This window comes from Tupaia chinensis, unplaced genomic scaffold, assembly GCF_000334495.1.
Source record: "Tupaia chinensis unplaced genomic scaffold, TupChi_1.0 Scaffold000553_1, whole genome shotgun sequence".
Taxonomy (NCBI): domain Eukaryota; kingdom Metazoa; phylum Chordata; class Mammalia; order Scandentia; family Tupaiidae; genus Tupaia; species Tupaia belangeri.
In genome coordinates this window covers 634,507-640,506 of record NW_006160065.1, presented here as the reverse complement: position 1 = coordinate 640,506, position 6,000 = coordinate 634,507, and the positions used below count along the sequence as shown (strand labels likewise).

The window sequence follows — 6,000 nt, the reverse complement described above, 5'->3', positions numbered from 1 at the left end:
GCACCTGGAGCTGGCTCTGGCTGTGGCCGGCTGAGAACATGCTAAGGAGCAATAAGGTCTCAGTCTAAGTTTTCTATTCCTGATCACCCGTGTCACCTTCCTGTGTACGAGCCACCCACCACTGCCGAGACTGGACCCCGGCATTCAATCTGCTGGGTCTGGGGCTAGAAATGTGGTTGGCCACGTGGGAATCCAGTGCCTTAATCACCATGCCACCTGCTGGCCCTAAAGGTAGGCTTTTAATAAAAATTAAATATATAGAGTAGTAATCAGAGGGAAAAAAAATATGTTGACTATTTTACCTTCATAAAGAAATAGTGTACAGAGAGAACATATTCTTAATTCACATAAAAAGTACAATTAGAGCCAGCTGTGGCACTGTGGCTAAGGTAGCTGGATCCCACAGGGGCAATTATGCGATTTGAGTCCCAGACCCAGTAGCTTGAAAAAACATGCCAGGTGCATGAGCAAGTGCATATCCAAAATCCCAAAATCCCCAAAAGAGGGAGAGATTGAGGGGAAGGAATTGTGATGTGAAACCTGATCATCCCCACTCATGGGGGTGCTTTCTCACTTTCCTCTCACTCTGTCGCTCTGTCTTTCCTGCAGTGCACACACCCTCTGGTAAAAAGAAAAAAGGAAAAAAGAAACAAAACAAAACAAAAATAAAGTACTTTGATAGACATTTCTTATTATACCATACAGACCATCAGCAAGCACATGAAATATGCTCAGCATCACTATTAGGGAAATCTAAATCAAACCACAATAAGGTACCACTTCATCCTCAATACGATGATTATTATCAATAAAACAAAATAACGATCAGTGTTGATGAAGATTTGGAGAAATTGGAAGCCTTATATATTACTAGTAGGAATGTAGAATGTTGCAACCACTGTAAGAAAACAACATATGTCTTCAAAAAATGAAATTTAGAATTACTATAGAATACATTGGTTCTACTTATAGATATGTATCAGGAGAATTGGAAACAGGAACTTGAACAAATATTTTTATATGGATGTTCATAGAAACATTATGCACAAGAACCAAGAGAGAGAGACAACTTTTCATTGATAGGTGTAAAGGACAAAGAAAATACAAGTATATAGATGGTCCAGCAGGTGGCATGATGTTTAAGGTACTAGACTCCCCACATAACTGACCAAGGTTTGAGTCCTAGACCTGGTGGCTTGCTTGCTCTCTCTCTCTCTCTCTGGTGAGCACATGTACACTATAGAAAATTAAAAATAATAATGATAGTAATAACAAAATAAATATTTAAAAAAATATACGATATATATATATACAATGCAATATTATTCAGCCTTAAAAAGGAGTGGATTTATGAGATACTATTATATGAATAAACCTCAGAAAAATTATACTAGGTGAAATAAGCCAGACACAAAAGGTCAAATATTTTATGATTTCCCTTAAGTGAGGTTTTGCTATAGGGAGTGTGTGCTCACTAGAGAGGCAGAGAGGGCAAGAGAGAAATCACTCTCTGAGGCAATCACCATGCTATAGTCCCTTCCCATCCATTGTCCTCTTGGGATGTGGGGCATGTATCCACATGTACACAGTGTGTTTTTTAAGCCTCCAAGTCTGTGACTTAAACCATGCAGTCAGCCACATGGGATCCAGCTGCCTCAACTATCATGTCACCTAGCTGGCTCACTGTTTGAGTTTTCTGTTGTATTGGGAACTATTATGCTCTTAAAGGTATTAATTTGTAGAAAATTTTATATGTGATTTTAAGACTAACAAAGTATTTCTATTCAACTTCATTTTCACTGAAAACAATAAGCTAAAATATTAATCTACAGTCTGTGCTTATAGCTGTCAGAACCCCTAGTTCAGACTTCAATGACAGAGTGTTATTCCAGTTGTGTGAAATCCCTTTCAGGGATCGCCTCAGTTTGAGAGCGATGCCTACCCTCCAGTCACCATTCCTGAGGGCACCCTATATCGAGAATCTGATAGAAGTTGAGTGTCATGGCCTGGCTATTTCAATTTGCTGAAGTAATATTCTGACAGGATATATCAGATTTAGACACCTCTCAAGGTGGCCTGAGGCTGCTGGGACAGTATGACCATCCAACTGTCTCATTGTTTAATCCTACTATTTATGTCTCTCTCCCAGCAAGATTTATACTGAGGTACTCCCTTAATATAGGAGAAAACCTCTAAAGTCTCATGGGAAAATAGAATCAAAGTACTAGTTTATTTCAGTGCAAAAAAAAAATCGAAATACATGCAGAGATTTTTCATAGCATGAATTTTCCATAAACATTCACAGCTCCCACAGGTGTTCTGAAAGGTCACATTGCACAGTATCCAAAAGATAGACTATGTGGTTGTTTTCTGATTATCCGAAGAATTTATGCTAGAAAAATGTTCTCTGCATTTCTATCTACTAAGATCACAAGATTTATAAATTACCTTTATACAATATGTAAAAAATATCTGCTTATGATAGTTTCAGGCTTCATTTTTTTCCTATAATTTGCTTTGACACTGTTTAAATTAGCCTACTCACAAATAATTTTTTTATGAATAATCTGAATTAAAAAAAATTTAGTATAATTTATGACCCAACTAGACTCACTGTAATGTATAGTGTGAATGCATTACAGTCTCTGACTTTAAAGTCCAGCTGCGTTATTACATATTTTAATAAATGGTAGTTCCTAATGGCCTGCTATAAAGTCTTATCTGAATGAAGAAGAGAAGCAGTGTCCAGTAATTCATTTCTTCACTTAGAATTTGTATATTATTCTAAACAAAATTAGGAGTTTTCGGAAGGCCTGTTCCTATAGTCCAGTGGTTAAGGGGACCAGATACCACATATTCAGTCACAATTTGAATCACAGCCCTGATGACTTGAAAAACACACTAGGGATGTGTACATGCATACCTACAATTCCAACAGGATAGAGAAATGAAGAAGGGATTGTGGCATGATCATGTTCCACTGTGGGATACTGTGTCTCTTCATCTCTCTCTGTCTCTTTTCAGCCAGTATGCATGGTCTTTAGCAATTAATGAAAGGAGGGGTATAGGAAGAATCAATCCTTTCTCATTTCATCGTAGAATGGATTATAATGAGCATCTCAGCAGTCATTTGAGGACTGTATACATAGGGTAAACTATTAATAATTGATATGCTTCAGTGCATTTAATAGTTTGATTCATGATGAGCCTTGAAAGATTGCAGAGACTTTTAATAGTTTGATTCATGATGAGCCTTGAAGATTACAAAGAAAAAAGGAATGTTTTTTAAGAAGTTGGAAAAAAGTTAAAAAAAAAAAACAGGATGTAAAAAATAATAGGAGTAGCTTCAATTAAACTTGGAAGAAATTGATTAATGCAAAAAGCCACAGGGGTCAGCAGTAAGAAAATGCCTCAGAGAATGGAATAATAGAGAAGTTATGTGACAGGAAAACAAATTAATTCAAGTCAGAAGCCAGGAAAGCATTATTAACCAGTTTTGAGTCAAGGTCAGTATAAGAACAATGAAACAGCTCAGAGGAAATATCATACTGACCATGAGAGCTAAAGTTAGGACACCGGTTTGAACAGACAACAGGAAGGCAAGAAGACTAGATCTCTGAGCATTTATAATATGCTAGAAAGCACACTTAAGGAAGTCCATAACTTATTATGTTCAACTTTAGCAATAGTTCTGTGAGGGAAAAAAATAATGTAATATAGTGGTGAGACGGCAAATCTTTAACAACTAGCTCTTTGTGAGGAAGAGGCCTGATTTATAGTATATGCCAATTTCTGTAGTGTAAACACCACACCACATCCAATTCTAAACTATTCTGAAGACATAAAGTGGCTTGTAAAAGTCCTAAAATATTAACAGTGGAATCTTGCAAGTAGGGATGAGCTGGCTCTATCACTAGCTGTGAATATTTACAAATAAAAACACTGTTACAAATCATAAATAGATAATTATTTCAAATGCATAATGCAGTAACCTGGTGATTGAGAACTGGATTCCACATTGCTAACAAAGTGGTTTGAACCACTCCCCTGGTGGCTTGAAAACATGCCTAGCACATGTATATGCATGCCCAAAGTCACCACAGGATGGAGACAAGGAAAATATGGGAATGTGGCATGACCATGCCCCATGTGGTGGTGGTACCTCTTTCTTGCTCTCTATCTGCCCAGTACAAACTCTCTTTAGGAAAGAATGAAAGAAGGAAAGGAAGGAAGAAAGAATGAAGTGAAAAAAAAAGGAAAGAAAGGAGAGAGAAGAGGGAAAGATGGAAGGAAAAAGAAAAAGAAAGAAAGAAAGAAAGAAAGAAAGAAAGAAAGAAAGAAAGAAAGAGAGAGAGAAGGAGAGAGAGAAGGAGAGAGAAAGAAAGAAAAGGAGAGCAATAAGGAAGGAAGATGAGAACAAAAGAAGGAAGGAGAGAAAGACAGAAAGAAAGAAGGGTGGGCAAAGAGGGAAAGATGGAAGGAAAAACAAAGAAAGAAAAAAGAAAGAGAAGGAAGAGAAATAAGGAAGGACGGAGAGAAAGAAATAAGGAAGAAAAGAAAGAAGGAAGGAGAGAAAGAGAACAAAAGATGGAAGGAGAGAAAGAAAAAGAGGATGGAAGGAGAGAAAGAATGAATGAAAAGAAGGAAGGAAGGAAAGAAAGAAAAGAAAGAAAGGGAGAGAGGGGAGAAAGGAAGAAGAAAGAAAAAGAAGAATGAGAAAAATAAAGAAAGGAAACAAAAGAATAAAGTCAACCATCCCCTGAGAATGCAGAATGGTGCTTTTATAGCAAACTTACAACTCCTAGTTAAAAAATAACAATGTACAGAAAAATTTTTCCTTTTCCTCTTCTTCAGAACACCTACAGGAAATTGGGCATTTAAGAAGGAAAATCAGCAGCCCCTCTTTGAGGAAGCCAAGTGACGACCTAAGGCTATACCCATGATGGCTGTGAATTTTAAAGTATCTGAAGAAAGGAAAAAAAAAAAATACTAGAAGAAAATATCTGGAGCCAAGGATCTAAGAAAAAGCTGGGTGATTTCAACTTGAAAAAATAATGATATTATACATCAAAAAAATCTTATTTACAAAAAAAGAGATTGGTTATATGGGCTGATGATGGAAGCACAGTAGATCAGCTTTGGCACAGAAATAGCAGAGAAAAATGAACAGGTAAAATGAATCAAAATATCATATGTGTAAGAAGCTCTAAACGATGAAAGAGGAGAGAAATTTTACATTTTGAGGAGTCTAGAGCCACCAATTTTAGTTGTCTATGGGGAAGTAAAATCGAACCCACACAAATCTTATGTCTTGCTCACATTGCATTCATATGTACAGACTTTTCCTGCATTCTTGCCTCTGCTTCACATACAAGGGTACTTCAAAAAAATGACAGAAAATGAAATTAAAGTACAAGTTATCATTATTTTTTTGTTTGGAGAGGTTTTTGCTATAGGGTGCATGCACTCACCAGACAGACAGAGAGAGACATAGAGAGAGAAAGCGAGAAATCACCCCCCAGGGGGGATGGTCACGCCACAATCCCTTCTCCTCCGTTCTCCTCTCGGGATCTTGGGCATGCATGCACACGCCACCCGGTCCAGGACGCGAACCACGGTTGACCGTGTGGGAGTTCAGCAACATAGCCATTACGCTAACTGCTGGTCTCAAGTACAAGTTATTTTGATCTGAAAAAAAGTTTGAAATTTATGCATGCCTTTTCATAACACACATTTTCCTGAACATTTTTTAAAGAATAATTTATTACATTTTGGGACCAGCAGTTAACGTAATGGCTATGTTGTTGAACTCCCATGTAGTCGACCATGGTTCGAATCCCGGATGTGGTGATCACCCATTCAAAATCACCCCAGGAGGTGATTTCTTGCTTTGTGTCTCTCTGTCTCTCTCTGTCTTTCTGGCGAGCGCACATGCCCTATAGTAAAAACCTCTCCAAAAAAATAAATAAAATAAAAAGAATAATTTATTACATTTTTAAA

The 6,000-nt window shown here is 37.2% G+C and overlaps 1 protein-coding gene across 1 annotated transcript in view; it reads right to left on the bottom strand.

Moving 5' to 3' along the window:
- CDH10 (cadherin 10) overlaps window positions 1-6,000 on the bottom strand; it is a 205,073-nt gene that overhangs the window by 109,771 nt on the left and 89,302 nt on the right. The window lies entirely within an intron of this gene.